General features: G+C 46.4%; 1 protein-coding gene and 1 long non-coding RNA gene across 17 annotated transcripts in view; both read right to left on the bottom strand.

Annotated features, from left to right (window-relative positions):
• The window catches only part of KIF1B (kinesin family member 1B), a 147,329-nt gene extending 144,660 nt beyond the window's left edge, over window positions 1–2,669 (bottom strand). For 7 of the 13 annotated variants that reach the window (XM_047723792.1, XM_047723790.1, XM_047723794.1 and 4 more), the window contains exon 1: window positions 2,331–2,669. The gene's annotated coding sequence lies outside the window, so the exon portion shown is untranslated. Of the gene's footprint in view, window positions 1–1,866; window positions 1,889–2,330 lie in introns of those variants that run through there. The other 6 variants (XM_047723796.1, XM_047723799.1, XM_047723797.1 and 3 more) reach the window with 4 other exon arrangements.
• Window positions 2,670–10,075: 7,406 nt separating this feature from the next.
• LOC125098598 (uncharacterized) lies at window positions 10,076–14,687 on the bottom strand. 4 transcript variants are annotated; one of them, XR_007126891.1, is made up of 5 exons: window positions 14,576–14,687; window positions 14,363–14,489; window positions 10,907–11,052; window positions 10,325–10,555; window positions 10,076–10,216 (listed from the first exon to the last, which is right to left on the bottom strand). It is a non-coding gene; the product is annotated as an uncharacterized LOC125098598 (long non-coding RNA). The 4 variants fall into 4 exon arrangements; XR_007126893.1 differs by having other exon boundaries at window positions 10,325–10,505; window positions 14,363–14,656; XR_007126892.1 differs by having other exon boundaries at window positions 10,325–10,550; window positions 14,363–14,656.
• Window positions 14,688–19,098: the final 4,411 nt, after the last annotated feature.

Below are 19,098 nucleotides of genomic sequence, written 5' to 3' on the forward strand. Positions count from 1 at the left end.
GAAATAGTTCTTAATCGGGCCATAGAGTTTTAAAACAGACATTCTGTATTTCCCTCATGTCAAAGTAATACAAAAAGCACCAGTTTCCATTGACACCATTTTTGATCAACTAAGTTTTAAAAGGAAAGCTTGATGATAAAAATACAAAAATAAAGTATTAAGACTAATCTTAGAGAACCCTGACTGAAAATTTTCAGATAGCTCAACTTGAGAAGATACAGGAATTTTTTTTCATTAAGAAATGGAGTTTGGGGGGGCGCCTGGGTGGCTCAGTGGGTTGAGCCGCTGCCTTCGGCTCAGGTCATGATCTCAGGGTCCTGGGATCGAGTCCCGCATCGGGCTCTCTGCTCAGCAGGGAGCCTGCTTCCCTCTCTCTCTCTCTCTGCCTGCCTCTCTGTCTACTTGTGATCTCTCTCTCTGTCAAATAAATAAATAAAATCTTTAAAAAAAAAAAAGAAAGAAAGAAAAGAAATGGAGTTTGGGGCTGCCTGGGTGGCTCAGTGGGTTAAGCCTCTGCCTTCAGTTCAGGTCATGATCTCAGGGTCCTGGGATGGAGTCCCACATCAGGCTCTCTGCTCGGCAGAGAGCCTGCTTCCTCCTCCTCTCTCTCTCTACTTGTGATCTCTGTCTCTGTCAAATAAATAAAATCTTAAAAAAAAAAAAAAAAAGAAAGAAATGGAGTTTGAAAGCAAAGGGCACAAAGACAGGAATGCCACCCTCCAGGTCCTGTCCACATCAAGCATGTAGGAGAAGCCTGATTCACAGGCTCACACTGAATTCAGTTATTGATCATCTCCAGATCTGCTTTACAATCGCAAGGTGTGTGTAATCCTCATACTCCGTCCCCACACAGTACATTTAACTCCACCTGCCCCATAATCCAACAGCCACACCAAGTTAATGAGAAAGCACCACCTTGCTCAAGAGAACACAAGCTAAGATTTTATTATGACTAAGCTAAGCTGACAAAATGCCAGCCTTTATGTAAAATATCCACCATGATATCACTTAAGAGCTATTCAAATCCAATCGCCACACTTTCGTGGGGCTCAGACAGACCCATCTATGACACAAAGCAGCATATTCAGTGTCGGCAGAGCAGCTGCCTAGAGCAGTGAGAGATATGTGAGCAAGGGATCTGTTGACAATCTAATTTCAGCAACCTCCAGATTCCACAAGGATGACAACCTGCACCCTCAGAAACACTGCTGCGTGCCTCTCCCACTGTCAGAATATGCCAGGCTACTAAACCCTGCATGGTGAGCTACTCTGAAAATCCACCCATCCAACGCAATACACTAACTCGAAGCCTCCGTCGCGGTAAACCGACCTTAGCAACCCTCGGGTCTGCCCGTGTGCTTGTAAGGGATCACCATCAGGCCTCCACGTCCAGAGCCCCGGCCACACAAGATGAACAGAAACACCGGATTTCACCCCAACAGGAACGGAATCTTGAAGGCACTTGAGCACAGAAGCTCATTTAGCAACTGACCAAGAACAAAAAGTGATTCGGGAGTTCAATCCTGGTTTTAGGGCCGGACTGTGTTGTGTAGTATGAACAATGACTGGCTTGCTCGAGCAGGCTCCCAACCCCCACAACCTGGCTTCTGGCGCGGCCAGTCACCCTGAAAGCTGCCAGGGCTGTCACTCGGTGCCTTCCAGCAACCGGACTTGGCTACTAAAGGATTTGTCAGATCATCCTCCCAATATGGCTGCCGGAGTAATCCCGGGCTGCTCCACGCCGAGACCAGAGCAGCCTTCCCCGCGGCTGGCCGGCATCCCACACGCCCCCTCCCTTCGCATCGCGCCCCCTCCCCGGTCCTCGCGCTGTCGGCTTCCCCTCGGCCCCGCCAAGCCCCTGCCCACCTTCATCTGGCAAAAGGGCACAACCCCGTTCCCAGGCTCGGCTCCGACGCCGACCACAGCGGGGGCGAGGGGGTGGGGGACCCGGGAACCCGGGGCTTCAAAGCGCCGCGGCGCCCGCCGCCCGGAGCTGCAGAGTGCGCACCCGGCGCCCGCAGCCCACAGCCGCCGCCCGCCGGCCGCGGCCCGAGTCCGGAGGCTCAGGGAAGCCGAGGGCTGGTGCGGGGCACTGGGGGCGACCCAGCAGGCCGCTGCACCCGAGGCCGGGGCTCGCCCGCCCGGGAGGGTCCCCCGCCCCGCCCCGCGCCCCGGTGGGGCGGCGCGACTCTCGCCCGGCCCGGAGCTTCCTCCGCTCGGACCCCGCCCGGCCCCGGCCCGGCCTCCCCTCCCCCCAAGGACCCCCCCCTCCCTAGCCCCGGCGGCCGCGGCGCCAACGGCCGCCCGCCCCCCCCCCGCCCCCGCCTTACCTCAGCCGCGCTGCGGACCGACGGGCGGACGGACGGGCCGGGTCAGCAGGCGCCGCGGCGCGCGGGGGCGCGGGGGGCCCGACACCGACGCTCCTCAGCGCGAGCAGCGGCAGCCGCGAGCCATAGGGCGCCGCTCCGCAGCCCCATCACGCAGCGGCCCGGCCCCGCATCGAGGGCCGCGGCGCGGGGAGGGCGGGAGCGCGGGAGGCCGGGGCGCGAAGACGACCCAGCGGTGGCAGCTGCGGCGGACGGGGAACGACTCGGAATCGCGCTGGCGCCTCCCAAGGCTGCCGCCGTCTGACTGACCCGCGTCGGTCCTCGCGAAGCCCCGCCCGCAGCCGCCTGCGCCGGACACCGCCCCGAGCCCGGCCGTCGCTCTTCACCTCGGCCCGCCCCGACCCCTGCGATTGACGCGGGAGGCGACCAATCGGAGCTTAGAGCTCGGGGCGGCCGGCCAATCGCAGGATGAGCCAGAGAGGGGACGGGGCGAGGAGCTGCGGAGATGCCGGGGCGCCTCCTGGTGGCACCGACGCCTGCTCAGCTGCGGGGGTGCGGGGCTGCGGGGCTGCGGGGCTGGGGAGGCCGGCGACCAGAGTCCCTTCCGGGGTGACCCGCGAAGGACGTGATTCGGCAGCGGTCGCGCTCGGCCCACCTGATGATCCGCCTCGCAGGGGAACAAAGCTTGGCCAAGCGGGGCGGGGCGGGACTGGGGGGCCAGGCGCCCGCGGAGGGGCTGAGAGGGATATGGGAGGCGGCCGGGTGTGCAGTCATTGTGCGTTTGGAAAGCTGCTCGCTCCGTGAAGCCGCCAAACACGGCGCAGTCAGGACTGAAACACGCAAGGGGATGAGTGTATTATCCCGCAGCAAGCGTCCCTGCCTATTCTTACCGAGCCCGATCACAACACCTCCCACACGCCACCTTGGGAGAAAAGGAGGAATGAGTAATGGAAAAGCATGACTTAGTGGGCATTCAACTCGTCTCCTTGGGAGACCGGGTAAGGACCGTGAGTAAAAGAACAAAACGCTTTGTATCGTCCCTGAGCTAATGACCCGAGCTCCCCTCCGGGACATGCCCTTGAAGGAGGGTTGTTGGGATTCAGCAGCCCGAGCAACACGAGCACTCTAGTAGCGATTTTCCGAAAATCAGATTGAGATTCAGCTCAGAAGGAAAAGCCCACGACTGTTCAAGAGCGGTTCAGTTCAGTACCTAGTGAAATAAAATACTCAACGGCATATATGTGCAATTATCAATGTCAAATGCCGTTACTTTATAAGGTGTGAGATGCTTTTTTATTTCCTAACAGTAAACTTGGATTCCCCCCCCCCCCCCGGATTCAATATGGGTTTGGTGTTTTACTTATAAGCAGATACTAAAACATCAAAATTAATTTCTGACACTAATGATTTTGGAAAATCTGCATCCCCACTAAAGTCGTCATACGCTCCATCAAGTCAACATTTATCGAACATTTCTCATTTTATTTAGAATTTAAACTCCACCCACCCACAAAAGGATTTGACATAACTTCCATGGAAGCATACACGGAATAAAATTGTATAGCATTAACATAGGAGTAAGATTAATATTTAAAAAATAATAATAATAAGAGGCTATATGGTGGGAGAGAAAGCCTGTATGAATAAGCCCAGTGCATAGAAAGGAAATGAATATTAAAAACCAGAGTCAGGGAATGTGCTACCACTGAGCACAAAACTCAGCTCCCAGCTCCCTGAAATCCAGAACAAAAATGAAATTCCAATGGGTTAATGAAGAGAAGCTCATCAAGTCATCAATAGATACCAAGTTGTTCCTAGGTTGGAACTCTTTGTATAAGCACTATGATAAGCACCATGGAGAGTTACAAAAACCTGGATGGTAGGTAGTATTGTTTGAGCTCTCAGAGCTCAGTCTAAAAAGAATCTAAAACTGAGTGAAGGGAATGTGGTGGTAATTGTCACTGAAATTAAGCAAAAGCATACCCAGAAGGGTCAGTAAAGGCTGTTCTAGGTTTGAAGGCCCAAATAGCCAGCTCTGCATAAGCCTTTTGACCCTTTGATAGATGAAGTTACTCTGCAGGGTCATTCAATTTCTCTGTAATATAAATGACAGATTTTGAACAAAGGCACCTTTTAAGAGCTGTCAAGTTCTTGAAAATTGAATTTAGCCATGGCCCCATTAGGTTATCCCTGGAATGCAAGAAAATAACGACATCAAAAGATCTATTAATGTGATGCATGTGCCCACACTACTACAACTAATAAGGTTTCTGGATACAAGATCAATATACAAAAATCCAAAGTCAGTAAGAATAGCAAATTAGAAAATGTGATTTTAAAAGATCCCATTAAATCATTAAATTTGGCAATAAAATTATAAAATATGGAAGGTTCAGTTGACCAAAAAATGAGCAAGACCCTTATGGAAAAAATTTTATAGCTATATTGGTGAAACACTTCAAGAATACCTACGTATCATAGCAACATTATCCTAGATCTCCTGAGACAGGGGGAAAAAAGTAAAAATAAACTATCAGGACAACATAAAAATAAAAAGCTTCTTCATAGCAAAGGAAACAATCAACAAAACTGAAAGACAACCTCTGAATGGGAGAGATATACCTGATAAGGAGTTAGTGTCCAAAATACATTAAGAACTTAAACAAAATGGGCAGAAGCCATGAACAGACATTTCTCCAAAAAAGACATATATAGGGGCACCTGGCTGGCTTAGTTAGTAGAGCTTTTGACTCTTGATCTCAAGACTGTGATCTCATGCCCCATGCTGCATGTGGAGATTGCTTAAAAATAAAATCTCTTAAAAAAAAATTTAGAAAAAGAAGACATCCAGACGGCCACCGACACATGAGAAGATGTTCAACATCACTCATCATCAGGGAAATACAACTAAGAACTACAGTGACATAGGGGCCACTCGGGTGGCTCAGTTGGTTGAGCAACTGCCTTTGGCTCAGGTCATGATCCCGGAGTCCTGGGATCGAGTCCCACATCGGGCTCCCAGCTCCATGAGGAGTCTGCTTCTCCCTCTGACCTTCTCCCGTCTCATTCTCTCTCTCTTTCTCTCTCAAATAAATAAAACGTTAAAAAAGAAAAAAAAAAGAACTACAATGAGATATTATCTCACACCTGTCAGGATGGTTAAATAAAAAAAACACAAGAAACAAAAAGTACTGGCAAGGTTGTAGGGAAAAAGGTTCCCTCATGTGATATTGATGGGAAAGCAAACTGGTGCAGCCACTGTGGAAGACAGTATGGAGTTTCCCCCAAAATTAAAAATAGAATAACCATAGGATCTAGTTATCCCACTACTGGGTATTTACCCAAAGAATACACAAACACTAATTCAAAAGGATATATGTACCCCTATGTTTATTGCAGCATTCTTTATAACAGCCAAATTATGGAAGCAGCCCACATGTCTATCAACTGACGGATGAATAAAGAAAAGGTGGTACACGTGTGCATATACATGTGTGTACATATATGTATATACACATACATGCATACACACAATGGAACATTACTCAGCCATAAAAAAGAGTGAAATCTTGCCATTTACAACAACATGGCCAGATCCAGAGAATATAATGCGAAGTGACAGAACTCAGTCAGAGAAAGACAAATCCCACATGATTTCACGCATATGCGGAATTTTTTTTTTTTAAAGATTTTATTTATTATTTGTCAGAGAGAGAGAGGGAGAGAGAGCAAGCACAGGCAGACAGAATGGCAGGCAGAGGCTGAGGGAGAAGCAGGCTCCCCGCTGAGCAAGGAGCCTGATGTGGGACTCGATCCCAGGGCGCCGGGATCATGACCTGAGCTGAAGGCAGTTGCTTAACCAACTGAGCCACCCAGGCATCCCACACACATATGTGGAATTTAAGAAACAAAACCAACAGCGGCGGCTGGCTGGTTCAGTCAGCAGGGCATGCAGCTCTTGATCTTGGGGTCATGAGTTCAAGCCCTAGGCTGGGGGTAGAGTTTACAAAAAAGAAAGAAAAAAGAAAGAAAGGAAGAAAAAGGAAAGAAAAGAAGGAAGAAAAAGAAAAGACTCTTAACTGTAGAGAACAAACTGATAGTTACCAGAGGGGAGGGGAGTGGAGGGATGGGGGACATAGATGAAGGAGATTAATAGTGCACTTCCTGCGAGAAGTACTGAGTAATGTATAGAATTGTTGAATCACTACATTACACACTTGAAGCAAATGTAACAGTGTATATTAATTATACTGGAATTCAAATAAAATGAAATAAAAATAAAATAAAATCAGGGCACCTGTATGACTGCCTTCCGCTTGGGTCATGATCCCTGGGGCCTGAGATCCTGTCCCACATTGGGCTCCTTGCTCAGCGGGGAGCCTGCTTCTCCCTTTCCCTCTGCCCCTCCCCCCACCTTGTGATTTCTCTCTCAAATAAATAAATAAATAAATAAACCTTTTTAAAAATAAATTAATTAAAATAAAAATTCATTTATCACCAGAAAGTCAAGGCAGAGATAGTCCTTATTTTTGGACAGGAAGAAAATATGAAGCTGTCAGTCCTCTCCAGGTTTAATCTATAAATTTAATGTAATTTTTTTTTTAAGATTTTATTTATTTATTTGACAGAGATCACAAGTAGGCAGAAAAGCAGGCAGAGAAGCAGGCAGAGAGAGATAGGAGGAAGCAGGCTCTCTGCCGAGCAGAGAGCCCGATGCGGGGCTCAATTCCAGGACCCTGGGATCATGACCCGAGCCAAAGGCAGAGGCTTTAACCCACTGAGCCACCCAGGCGCCCCGTATAAATTTAATGTAATTTCAATGAATACTGCAACAGGACTTTTCATGGAATTTGACAAGGTGATGTTAAAACTAAATAATAAGTCTATTCCATGTCCATTTAAAAAAATTCGTATGCTAGAATGAAGCCAGGATTATCCATGACAATTTTGAAGAACGAGATGTGGGGACTTGCCCATAAGTTAGCAAGATTTTCTGTAACATCATTCTAATTAGAATTCTCCTGCGTTTGCACAAGAATATACTAGTCCAGAAATGGAACAGAATAAAGTCCAGACCACACGCATATGGTAACACAACATATGACAGCATTGGCATTACAAATGTCTGTTCAGTGGGAAAATGGTAAACCATATAAATGATAAACCATATAAATGGTAAAACCATAATAAATGATGCTGGAATAATTATTTAACTATATGGTTAAAAATGTGCTCCTTAGGGGCGCCTGGGTGGCTCAGTGGGTTAAGCCTCTGCCTTCGGCTCAGGTCATGATCCCAGAGTCCTGGGATCGAGCCCCGAGTCGGGCTTTCTGCTCAGCAGGGAGCCTGCTTCTCTCTCTCTCTCTCTCTCTCTCTTTCTCTCTCTGCCTCCCTCTCTGCCTACTTGTGATCTCTGTCAAATAAATAAATAAAATCTTTAAAAAAAAATGCGCTCCTTATACCATATAAAAAATAAATTTCAGGTGGAATACAAACCTGAATCAGAAAAACAAAGCTTTAAATATTTTAGTAGAAGACATAAAGTATTTTATGATGTTGGGATAAAGAAATACATTTTTTAAAAGTTTTATTGAGGGGCAGCTCTGGGTGGTTCAGTGGGTTAAAGCCTCTGCCTTCGGCTCAGGTCATGATCCCAGGGTCCTGGGGTCAAGCCCTGAGTTGGGCTCTCTGCTCAGCAGGGAGCCTGCTTTGTCCTCTCTCTCTTCCTGCCTCTCTGCCTACTTGTGATCTCTCTCTCTGTCAAATAAATAAATAAAAATAAAAAATAAAATAAAAATAAAAGTTTTATGGATTTACTCTATTGTCTTAAGTAAACTCTACACCATCATGGGCCTCAAAATCACGACCCCAAGATCAAGAGTCACATGCTCCACCAACTGAGCCAGCTAGGTGGCTCCAATGAAGAAGAATTTTTTTTTCTGAAGATTTTATTTATTTATTTATTTGACAGACAGAGATCACAAGTAGGCAGAGAGGCAAGCAGAGAGGGAGGGGGAAGCAGGTTCCCCACCGAGCAGAGAGCCCAACGTGGGGCCCGATCCCAGGACCCTGGGATCATGAGCTGAGCCGAAGGCAGAGGCCTGAACCCACTGAGCCACCCAGGTGCCCCGAAGAAAAATATTTTAAAGAAGAAACAAAAACCACTAAACAAAAAAGACTGATGAACTTGACTATAATTAAACACACACACACACACACACACACACACACACACACACTTCTATACAATAAAAGATCCCATGAAGCAAAGCAAACAATAAGCCATAGGTTAGACAAATATATTTACAACACATATAACCAGTGTTCAGAATATATAAAGAAATCCAATCAATTTATAGTAATTTAAACCAATATGAAAAATACAAGCAACCTAACGAAAAACAGGGCTCAAAAGACCATGAGTAGGCAAATTCAAAGAGGAAAGAATGAAAAGACATTTAAATCATGGAAATGAGAGACCATGCCAAATCCATCAAATTGCCAGCAACGGCAAGCATGACAGTACCCGGTGATGGAGGAGAAGGCAATGGAATAGCGATTTTGGAAAATCTGTTAGCAGCCAGGAAAACAGAAGATGAGGACAGCTCTGTAAGCCAGGATGCCAGTGCATATTCTAGGGAAACTCTTGCACAGGTGAGTGAGGAAACAGTTCCAAGAATGTGATCTTTCCATTGTTTGCGATAGGGAAAAATCAAAACGCCCATGGACCAAAGAACGGATGAATCAGTTGTGAGAGGGTCATAAGAGGGAATACTGGGCAACAACTAAAATTAATGCAGCAGTCAGGGCCCAGTTAGAAACCACAGTAGTCATGACAAACACAGGTTTAATGGAGGAATTGGTTATGCAGATGTCCCAAGCTTGGAGAGAAAAAAATAAAAAAGGAAGAAGGGATGATAATTCGGAGACTAGAAACTGCAGGAAGGTGCTAAGCTCCTAGCACTGGGAGAAAAATGAGGATGGAGTGTTCTGGAAGGGAGGAGACTGAGGGAGGGGCCAGGATTGGAGCTGGGGGGCTTGGTGTGGGGGTGGGGGGGTAGGGGGAGTGGGGGGCTGGGGGCAGGGAGGAGAGGGGGCAGTATTAGGAAAAAGCACCAGAAGATGGGACGCCTGGGTGGCTCAGTTGGTTGGGCCACTGCCTTCGGCTCAGGTCATGGTCCCAGGGTCCTGGGATCGAGTCCCACATTGGGCTACTTCCTTGGCGGGGAGTCTGCTTCTCTCTCTGCCTCTGCCTGCCACTCTGCCTGCTTGTGCTTTCTCTCTCTGACAAATATATAAATGGATAAAATCTTAAAAAAAAAAAAAAAAAAGCACCAGAAGAAGGGAAAGAGCAAGACAAAGGAAAACTAAGACTTCCCTCCTCCTTTCCACGTCTCCTACTGGAAGAACCCAAAGGGAAACTGACTGGCAAAGGAGCTTGAGGAATAAAACAATATCGAGGTGGGGGGGGGGGGCACAGGGCCGAGGAAGAGTAAGCAAACAGCTAGCGCAATGACTAAATCTCAAAAACATAAAGCTGGGCAAAAAAAAAAAAAGGTAAGAGTTGCAGAATAATTTGTGCATAAAGTTTGAAAACATGTGCAGAGAAACAGTGGAGCACCCAGGACCACATCCCTGCAGAGTCAAGTAGGAAAACCCGCACGGACAATGATCATCAACAAATTCAAGATAGAGGTTCCCCTAGGAGAGGGGAAAGAAAGGAAGCAGCAAGCAAAGACACAGAAAGCTTCAACGGTCTCTGTAATATTTTATTTAGGGGGGGGGGGGAGGTGCGTGGGCAGACACTGGATGGAACCGGTCAGAGAAAGGGGAGGGAGCGGTGGGATGAGTGCATCGGTGGGTGCCCGTGATGTTCGTCTCTAGAAGGCCTGTTAGAAAATATTTCATCATTTAAAAATGGTCCAAAGGCATCCCAGCTGCGCTCCCACCAGTAATCCTCTGCGGGGCGGGGTCGGATCCGAGGGGCCAGGACTCACCCGTGGCAGCTGGGCCAGCCGGAGAGGCTGAGTGAGTGGGAGGCCAGAAGCCATAATCCTCTCTCTGACCTGGTTTTAAGACTCTCTTGTCCCACAGCCTGCCCTGCGAAAGGTCTACCTCTTGGCCAGTTGACTCAGAGAGGCCGTATTCCTTTAAAGCTGCCACATGCCGCCACTTGCGCTGATGAAAATGTAGGGAGAATGAAGACCGCAGTCCCCCGCAGGACTGTCCTTGCCCATAAAGAGAATTATCTGCTGAGTATTTTCACCCAGGTCGGGTAGCACATGTACTTAAGTCTTGGCTCATGTTTCGCATTTAAAAATAGGAATTGCTTATATGTTTGGACCTGCGAGGTTACTGTGCTGAAGCTGGAAAGTATCTGTTTTTTAATACAAAGTCCTTGTAAATATTAATTAATGTCCCTTTGATAGACGTGTGTGTGTGTGTACAGGTTGTATTGAACACTGTATTAAGTAACAAAGATGCGGAGCTGGAGATAAATCAATAAAGGCTCTGGGTTGTTTTTTTTTTTAGTGAATACTTAGGAGGCAATCTGACCTAACTCATTAATATTAACTTACAGTGACACGACTTCTGCTGAGGTTATGTGGAATCGGAGAATCAAAAGGGGAAGATACTTTAGCACGGGTTCGTCCTCCGGGTCAGGAAACTGATGAGCACAGCAAAGTCTCCAGTTTGCTGAGGACTGATTTTTTTTATTTGGTGGCTTCAACGACCCAGAATCCAGAAGGGAAAAAGAAAGGAAAATCAGCCAAAAGAGATGTCATAAAACTCATGCTTCTTACTCATTTGAAACGTTCCTCAAGCCTGTCTTGTTCCTTTTCACCACGAATTCTAAGAAGCACGAGTGCCTGAATTCTTTGCTAATGAGATTGATAGGCACAAATAGGAAAGGGGAAAGTAGGGGAATGAGCTGCTGGGAGAAGCGAGCCTTAGTCCAACAGAGATTAAAAAGTTAAAAAACATGTGTAGGATCTCAGAAAACATAGCCACCTGACAACGTTCAGATCCAAATGACTTCTGGCTATCACCCAAAGCCAGATGAATACAAAAAGTGAATCCTGAGACTGCCCAGAAGAGTCTGCAGGATAGAAACGCAAATCTGGAAAGGTAATTTCAAAAATGTGTGGAGTAGGACAAAGCTTACACTTTTGAAAAGGAGTTTCTAGTCTTCTCGGGAAGCCTTGAAGAAAAAAAAAAAGTTTCAGCCTGGATCACATTTTCTGAAGTCCCTAAAGCCAGTAGCAAAATCAATGGGTGTCACTTTTTTTTTTCTTTGCCTCCTATGTTCAATTATACTGAACTGAGTATCAGTTTATAAGGAATATATACATCACCATGAAATTAAAAAAAAATTGCTGAGGTCCCTGTGGCGAATATCAAACACGGTAACATGCAGAAATAATGAATCAAGAACCAAACACTGATATTTGATATTTTTGTAAAGACTAAGAAAATGAGAAATTTTAATTTTGTGTGTTCCCTTAGTTCCCAGCGATTAGTGTAAGGTTTTGTTTTAATCAGCTGTTGGCGCTTTGCAAACACAGTCAGCTATAATCAGCCTGTCTGGCTGGAAACAGACTGGTCATGACTGGGGACCTATCATTTCAGACAGATAAGAATACTCCGCATGGGTTCCCCTCTTCTGAATTGCAGTTTATGTATATATCATTTTTCTGTAACAGGCATTTTTTACTAATTAGGAACAACCTTGTATCAATTAACTTTGGTCTTCAAGCCATGATTAAAGAAACCAAATTGTTGTTTCTGGGAATTGCAGTGACAGATGGCCCCGGAACACATGGGCAGAACATGGTGCCTGAAATGGGCTTCCTACGGCTGCAGAGAGTCCAGACGCCAGGAGCGATGCCTGGGACACGAGAATAGGGAGGATCTGGGCAAAACAGAGAGCTGGGAGCACAGCGCCCACAGCTGACCAGTGCTCAGGAGGGTCAGGGTATCTTAAATAACCCCGCCATTTCCACCATTCCCAAATCCCCAGTCCAAGGAGACGGTCCTGAAGACATAGCCCTGTCCAAAGCTCCAGCTCTCAGCCAGTGTCTCAGGGAAATTGTATTTTCTTACTCCCGCTTACAGGGTAACCACTTGAGATGAACACATAACTCAGGCTGAGAAAGCATCTACTGGGAAGAGGGAGTAGAGAGGGGTGGGCGCACCTGGTCTTTACAGTCCAACTGTCTGGGTTCTGATTCTATCACTTGCTGTGTGCCTTGAGCACATAACCCGCCCCCACCCCTGCGGTGTCCTCATGTCTACAGTGGGAATGAAGATACTACCTAGTCCACGCTTCACATTGACTCTTTATTCTCGCTCTCCTTCTCTCTCCCCAAGTGATCCCTGTCATCCCTTTCCTTTGGTTTCCCTATCTACTGATTATAGAGTCATAGTAACTGAAATGTTACAATGAGGGGCACCTGGGATTGGGATGTCAGATAAGCGTCTGAGAGTCCTGGGATCGCGCCCCCCATTGGGCTCCCCACTCAGTGGGGAGTCTACTTCTCCCTCTCTCTCTTTTTCTCTCTCTCTCAAATAAATAAGTAAATTCTTTAAAAAAATAAAAAATAAAATAAAATGTTACAATGAGGGGCACTTGGGTGGCTCAGTTGATTGGGCATCCAGCTCTTGGTCTCAGTTCAGGTCTTGATCTCAGGGTCATGAGCACAAGCCACACACTGGGCTTCATGCTGGGTGTGCAGCCTACTTTAAATGAATGAATGAATAAATAAATAAAATGCTACAACCCAATAAATCTGCTTCATTCTAGCGAGGGATCCTGGGCAAGTCAATGCCTCTAGACTTCAGTTTTTAACCCGTATGTCAGATTAGATGAATTCTAAAGTGTGTCCAGGTCCCACTATCTCATCTCAGCATTCTGTGCTTACTGGACTTTCTCATCCTCTCCAGGAGAGGGGAAGAAACCAAGTAGATGATGATGGTAGGGGTAGGGATGATGGCAGCTGATTATTTACCGAGAATGCACGCTAAACCAAGAACTACGGGAAGCATTCCATGTTCATTGCCTCGTTTAATCCTTGCCCTGGTCCTGTAAAAGTGGCACTTTTATTGCTCCCATATGAGGAAACTTAGGTTGTGGGGGGCTGAAAAATGGCCGCCCGGTGATACCAGGTCCTTATCCCTGGAAATTGTCAATGTTACCTATAAGGAAACAGGGTTTTTGTAGATGTGTTAAGGATTTTAAGATACGGGGATTATCCTGACTAACCCGATTGGCCCTCACTGCAATCCTATGTATCCTTATAAAAGGGAGGTAGAGGGAGATTTGATGGCGTGCACACACACACGTGCACACACACGTGACGATGGCAGTGTGACCACAGGAGGCAGAGCCTGGAGGGATGCAACCTGGAGCCTAGGAACACCAGCAGCCTCCAGAAGCTGGAAGAGGGAATAAACACATTTTCCCCTGGAGCCTCTGGAAGGTCAGACAGCCCAGTGGCCCCGGTGATACCGATTATGGATTTCTGGCCTCTAGACATGAGAAAGAATATGAAATTTCTGTTGTTCTAAGTCACCTGGTTTATTATTATTATTATTATTTTTAAGATTTCTCTTTATTTATTCGACAGAGATCACAAGCAGGCAGAGAGGAGGAAGCAGGCTCCCTGCCAAGCAGAGAGCCTGATGCCGGGCTCGATCCCAGGACCCTGAGATCATGACCTGAGCCAAAGGCAGCGGCTTAACCCACTGAGACACCCAGACACCCCTTATTATTATTATTTTAAGATTTGTTTATTTTAGAGAGAGAAAAAGAGATCGCACACGCGAGCTGGGGAAGAGGCAGAGGAAGAGGGAGAAAGAGAGAGAACATCCCAAGCAGATTCCCCACTGAGCGCAGAGCCTGACCCGGGGCTCCAACACAGGACCCTGAGATCATGACCTGAGTTGAAATCAAGAGTCGGCAACTTCGCGGACTGAGCCCCCCAGGTACCCTGCAAGTGACCTGGTTTATTTTACAGTCGCCCCAGGAAACTCACACGGAGATGAAGTAATTCATTCTAGGTCACAGTCATTAAGTTGGGGTGGCGTCGGGATTCAAATCCATGAACATCTGGCTCCAAACGCCATGTTCTTCAGCACAGGACTCTGGGCCCCTTAGAACACCTAAAACAAACAGAAAGGGGACTAAGAATTAACAAAAAAAAAAAAAAGAAGAAGAAGAAAGAAAGAAAGAAAGAAAGAAAAAGCACTGGGATCCTCTCAACGGCCGGGGAGCATTCTGAGCGGTGGGTTCAACCAGATTCATGCTCCCAGCTGCAAAGAGGTCAGCTTCGGAAGCCCGGCTTTGAAAGCTGATTCTCCTACACGCTTGACATCAAAATTAGGTCATACCTGCGTCCCGGCCAAGAATGTGTGCACTTCCTCGAGAAGATACACTTTGTGAAAAGAGAAAAGATGATATACTTAGTTTATAGCAGCAATTAGAAACGCAGTCCCCTCCGGGCAATCAGAGAAGCAGAAGCCGCTTATCTTTTCAAAGGGTTTGTTTCCTTTTTTTCCCTTTCAATTGGGACTCTTGTCTTCCATTTTCTCAAAAGGGAAGTGAGTAAGAGCTAAGAACTTGATTTTTATTCCCCTCACTTGCTACCTTCCTGACTATTTGCGTTCCCAGGCAAAGCATCTCATGGGAAAGTTAGGATTTGGGGTTTGAATTTCATCCTAATCTGCAAATGAGCCCACATTTTTCTCTGTAGGAATGGAACTTTCTGTTCATACTCTTAACACTCATTAAACCTTCTAGTTTATACCCTGAGCCTGTGATAGTCACCAGTCTACCAACTTCATTCATTTTATCCACTCCCCCTCCCCCTTTGGCCATTTAAATGAATATTTGAAAATGAGTGGCCATAATGGGCAATGCTCTTAAATTCAATGTTCTCCTCCCAAATGTAAGGGCATAAGGCAGTAAGTGGCCGGAGAACTGAGGATGGGACCCCCTTGGCTGCCGTAGTATTTCTCAATCATCCTAAAGAAATCGACTGGAAAAGAAAAATGTTTTCACATCACTGATGGCCCCAGTAGGCTGTGGTTTGAAAGGACAATAAAGCAGCCTTCTAAGACAAGGAGTCAGCCTCCAAGGAAGAAGCTAAGCATTTAAATCTATAATATTTATATAAACAGCTGACTCTGGTTTTGGCTAGAAATTAACCCTATTTATTTATAATGTGCTTTTCTTTATAGAGCTTGATTTTTTTTCTTTAAGAAAAAATCCATTACATCAGCAGTTTCCTTCCAGCCATATAATGTTGACAGGTAACATGGTCACTTTTTTTCTCTCTCTCTTTCTCTCACATGGACACACACACACACACACATAGAGCCTACACCAAAAGAACCTCAGGGCACCAGGTCAGAGATAAACATGTTTTGTTTTTTCCCTAAATCACAATCCAGTCTGCCTGTCCACTTTCTACCCTCCAATGAGCAGCAATTTACCCAACATGCTTAGCTTTCAACAAAACAGTATAAATAATTTAAACCTCCATAAAAAGTGATACATGAGACCAAAGGGTGAAGGACTTAAAGGGGACTGTCTCCTGGAGATCAGCAACAACCCCTTTCCTTTGTCCATCCCAGGATCCCACGGGGTTTGAAATGGCTGAAGCAAAGCCCTCGTCCACACGTCTTTATCTGGGGTACAAACGACTCCGAAGAGCGGGTTCTAGCCTTGCCAGGTGGAGAGGAAGCGATGAGCCTCAGATTTTTGACTTAGCAGCTGTGTGGTTGCAGGCAAAACCTGTAACCCGTCTGCATTTCAGTTTCAATCTGGAGAAAGACATGGGTAATAGGATCCTCCACGAGGGTTCTTGGGCGATGGCATGTGGCTGTCATGTAGAGCACGGAACCCAGGCACGGAGCGGCCAGAGTCGAGAGGGAGGCAGGTGAGCCTGCGGAAGTAGAAATGGAGAAATGCAAGAGGGGAGAGATGGTGGTTGGGCTGGAGGAGGCGTGGGGTGGTGATGACAGGAGGGAGCAGATCGGGGTGTCGGCCCCAGGGAGAAGCGAGGCTGGGCAAGGGCTGTTGTGTTCCCTTTTCTCCCCGTGTTGTCTCTCCTGGCCCTGCTTGGGCGCAAGAGCTGTCTGCAGAAGGCTGTGGGATGGAGCAGGTCGCTCGTGCCAGAGGACTGCCACATGCAAGCCCTTCCCTTCTCCAGTAATCTCAGGACCAGGAGAGGACATCCAAGCAAAGAGGCCTCTAAAGAAAAGAACTGCTCGTTGGGACTTCAGGCTGGCTCCGTTGGTAGAGCGTTAAGAGAGCATCTTAATCTCAGGATCGTGAGTTCAAGTGTGTGTGAGTTCAAGCCCTATGTTGGGCTGGGAGCCTACGTCAAACCAAACCAAACCAAGCCAAACCAAACAACTGCTCAAAAGAGACACAGAAAGGCTTCTTGAAGGGCACGGCAACCTGTAGGGAAGGCCCGTGGGGACTTATAAGACCTATAATTTAATGCCACCAACTCTACCCTCTGACAGCCCCCCCGGGGGGCAGACACTGGGGCCCGAGCTTTAGCCTTGCTTACTACATATTACCACTATCACCCGGGTAGTTTCCGACCCCCCCAGAGCAATATGAGCTCGTGTGAAAATACTTGCACATCTAAGGAGCAAAACGGCCATATTCTAAATCAGAGAAATAAAGGGAAAAACTAATAGCTGAGGAAGCAGAACTAATGGGGAAGACCCAATAAGAACTTCAGATGTCTTCAAAGAGGTGACCTGAGAGGCTCAGTCAGGTAAGTGTCTGACGCCTGATCTCAGCTCGGGTCTCAAGCTCACGGTTGTGAGTTCAAGCCCTGCACTGGGCTCCACATTGGGGATGGAACCTACTTAAAAAAAAAATAATAATAATAATCAAAGGGATAGGCTAGGGGCGCCTGGGTGGCTCAGCGGGTTAAAGCCTCTGCCTTCTGCTCAGGTCATGATCCCAGGGTCCTGGGATCGAGCCCCGCATCGGGCTCTCTGCTCAGCAGGGAGTCTGCTTCCCCCTCTCTCTCTGCCTGCCTTTCTGCCTACTTGTGATCTCTGTCTGTCAAATAAATAAATAAAATCTTAAAAAAAAAAAAAGAAAAGATGTCCTGTGGAATTCATTAAAAAAAATAAAATAAAATAAAAAATAAAAAAACCCAAACAGCTAATTGAAGAGAGAGGGTTCAATAGGAAAATGCATACGAAGGAGGAATTCGTGACCTGGAAAACCAGATCGAGAAACTCCATCAGAAGACACCAGGAAGGGAACCCTTAACACATGTGTGGAAATGGCATCACAGGTTATAATGCTGAGTCACTGTGTTATGCAACATAGGGATCTGAAAATTGGCATCTTCCCTGTGAGATAAGTAAATGGGGAAGCTACTAAAACCAGAAAGAGATACTACAAGAAAAGATAACTATAAACCAATATCCTGTAGGACACAAATGGTAGATACACAGACATGCAAAAATTCTTCAAAAAATTTTAGCAAATTGAGGGCGCCTGGGTGGCTCCATCAGTCGAGCTTCTGTCTTGGGCTCAGGTCGCGATCCTGGGGTCCTGGGATCGAGTCCCATGTTCGGCTCCCTGCTCCATGGGGAGTTTCCTTCTCCCTCTGCCTCTCCCCGACTTGTCCTCTCAATCTCTCTCTATCAAATAAATAAATAAAATATATATTTTTAGTTTTAGCAAATTGATTCCAACAATATAGAAATAGAATAATATATGATATTCTAGTGAGATGTCTCCCAGGATTGCAAGGTTTGTTTAACTTTCAAAAATTAATTGCTGTTACTTCACCATAGTAGCCTAAAATTTAAAAACCGTATTACCATTTCAACAGATGCAGAAAATGCATTTGACAAAAATCCAAAATTCAACATCAGATGGACCCTGAAACATATTCAAGAATGTTCACAGCCACGTTAGCTGGGATAATCCCAAGCTGGTAACAACCCAGGGTCCCTCCACAGTGAAAGGGCTACATGATATTCTGGTATATTCAAACAATGAAGTCTATCTAGCAATGAAAGTGAAAGACCCACACAGGTATGCAGAAATACTGGTTACTCTTATGATATAAGATCAAAACAAGAAAAGCCAGATTTAAATATATTACCTTTAGGGGGGCGCCTGGGTGGCTCAGTGGTTTAAGCCTCTGCCTTCGGCTCAGGCCATGATCTCAGGGTCCTGGGATCGAGCCCTGCATCGGGCTCTCTGCTCAGCAAGGAGCCTGCTTCTCCCTCTTTCCTCTGCCTGCTTTTCTGCCTACTTGTGATCTCTCTCTCTCTCTGTGAAATAAATAAATAAAATCTTTAAAATATATATATATATATATATATATATATATATTACCTTTAAATACGTATATATATTTTTAAAGTTTTTATTTAAATAATCTCTACAATGTTGGCCTTGAACTCACAACCCCAAGATCAAGAGTTGCACACCCTTCCAACTTAGCCAGCCAAGTGCCGTACCTTTGTTTATTTATTTTTTTAAAGATTTATTTATTTATTTACTTGACAGACAGAGATCACAAGGAGGCAGAGAGGCAGGCAGAGAGAGAGAGAGAGAGGAGGAAGCAGGCTCCCTGCTGAGCAGAGAGGCCCATGCTGGGCTCGATCCCAGGACCCTGGGATCAAAACCTGAGCCAAGGGCAGAGGCTTAACCCACTGATCCACCCAGGCATCCTGTGCTGTACCTTTAAATATATTAATGTAACATTTCAAAAAAGGCAAA

This window comes from Lutra lutra, chromosome 4 (genome assembly GCF_902655055.1).
Source record: "Lutra lutra chromosome 4, mLutLut1.2, whole genome shotgun sequence".
NCBI classification, from domain to species: domain Eukaryota; kingdom Metazoa; phylum Chordata; class Mammalia; order Carnivora; family Mustelidae; genus Lutra; species Lutra lutra.